Here is a 2,500-nt window from a genome sequence, read left to right as displayed (position 1 = left end):
GACAAACACTCTCCAGAAAGCCCTCTGCCAAACCAAATGAAACAGGAGTTATGGAATAAATGAATCATAATTACAACTAACTACTGACACAATCATCCGGTGGCTCTGAAGGATTCCCCTGCAGTAGAGCCGCATCCTGCTGTTGTTTTTCATTCGTCTACACACACTCTCTCTCTGCGTTTTCGACTACACACACTCTCCCTTCGCCATATTCGACTACACACACTCTCCCTTCGCCATATTCGTCTACACACACTCTCCCTTCGCCATATTCGTCCACACACACTCTCCCTTCGCCATATTCGTCCACACACACTCTACCTTCACCATAATTGTCCACACACACGCTCCCTTCGCCATATTCGTCTACACACACTCTCCCTTCGCCATATTGGTCTACACACACTCTCCCTTCGCCATATTCGTCTACACACACTCTCCCATCGCCATATTTGTCTACACACACTCTCCCTTCGCCATATTCGTCTACACACACGCTCCCTTTTCTTTCCTCTAAATGAGCATCATTACCTGCATAATGACCCCACTGCAGGCCTGTCTCACATTAAAGGCTCATTGCGTCATCTCAGAGTTAGTCTTACAGTAGTGTGTCTATTCAGAGTTAGTCTTTCAGTAGTGTGTCTATTCAGAGTTAGTCTTTCAGTAGTGTGTCTATTCAGAGTTAGTCTTACAGTAGTGTGTCTATTCAGAGTTAGTCTTTCAGTAGTGTGTCTATTCAGAGTTAATCTAACGGTAGTGTGTCTATTCAGAGTTAGTCTTTCAGTAGTGTGTCTATTCAGAGTTAATCTAACGGTAGTGTGTCTATTCAGAGTTAGTCTAACGGCAGTGCGCCATCTCAGAGTTGCTCTTGTAGTAACGCGTCGTCTTGAGAGTTGTGTGACAGGGAAGAATGGAAAACTAAAAGCTGAGAGTTCACACTCTCGGGCCTGGATGTGTTGTGACAGAACCACGGAGCAGAGAGGATTGGCACCGACCCAGTGTGAACCCACGAGACCACCTGAGACAGCTGGGCCTCTCACACTCGGCTCACCACATCTCACACTCTCTGCCCTAACGGCTCACCACATCTCACCCCCCTCACCCCCTCTATCTCTCCCCCCTCTCCCCCTCCCTCCACATCTCTCTCCCTCTCCCCATCTCTCTCTCTCACCCCCTCTTTCTCCCCCCTCTCCGCACCCCCCCCTCCACATCTCTCTCCCTCTCCTCCCCTCTCCACATCCCCGCCTCCACATCTCTCTCCCTCTCTCTCTCTCTCCCTCTCTCCACCTCTCTCTGTCTTTCTCTCTCTCTCTCCACATCCCTCTCTCCACATTTCTCAATCAGCAAACAGAGAGCGTGGCCAGGTGGCTCAGTAAGGGGAGACCTGGTGTGGGAGGGCATAGTTATAATTAATGACCTTGGGAGGCTTGTGTTCAATTAATGACCTTGGGAGGCTTGTGTTCAACTGGGGAAAAATACCTTTTTTTCTTCAGGGTTTTCAAATAAAGGGTTTTAAATGTCAAAGTCTCTCTCCCTCTCACTCTATCCCTCTCTCTTTCTCTCTCTCTCTCTCTCTCCCTGTCTCTCTCTGTGCACCCGTTCCTCTGTGCTCTTTGCCTAGCTTCTGTCCTCCTAAAACTAAAACTTTTCTAGGTCTCCTCTCCATCTGTCTCAAACTGTACTGTACAGTTCCTTCTCTTTTCATTCTTTATTACCCATTCTCCACACACGCGCACGCACGCACGCGCGCGCGCGCGCACGCACGCACGCACGCACGCACGCACGCACGCACGCACGCACGCACGCACGCACGCACGCACGCACGCACGCACGCACGCACGCACGCACGCACGCACACACACACACACACACACACACACACACACACACACACACAGTCATAGGGCATCTTCTCCTCCCTGTCCCTTCGCTCTGTGTTTCCATGTCTCTGCCTCTCAGTGAAATAGGTGTGGGGGAAAGCAGACGTGTGCTCACTTGTTCAGCATCAGAGGGAGATCAGAGCAGGAGTGTGACAACGCCTCTAGTGTCCGATCACTCCATCAACTACAGTCATCAGAGGAAGATCAGACCAGGAGTGTGACAACGCCTCTAGTGTCCGATCACTCCATCAACTACAGTCATCAGAGGGAGATCAGAGCAGGAGTGTGACAACGCCTCTAGTGTCCGATCACTCCATCAACTACAGTCACCAGTGATTCTCTTTCTCCAACACCGTCTCCGATCATTCCATCAACTACAGTCACCAGAGGGAGACCAGACCAGGAGTGTGACAACGCCTCTAGTGTCCGATCACTCCATCAACTACAGTCATCAGAGGGAGATCAGACCAGGAGTGTGACAACGCCTCTATTGTCCGATCACTCCATCAACTACAGTCACCAGAGGGAGATCAGACCAGGAGTGTGACAACGCTTCTAGTGTCCGATCACTCCATCAACTACAGTCACCAGAGGGAGACCAGACCAGGAGTGTGACAACG

Source organism: Clupea harengus, chromosome 8 (genome assembly GCF_900700415.2).
Source record: "Clupea harengus chromosome 8, Ch_v2.0.2, whole genome shotgun sequence".
NCBI lineage: Eukaryota > Metazoa > Chordata > Actinopteri > Clupeiformes > Clupeidae > Clupea > Clupea harengus.
The sequence above is the reverse complement of the archived record's forward strand: the minus strand, read 5'-3'. Positions refer to the sequence as shown.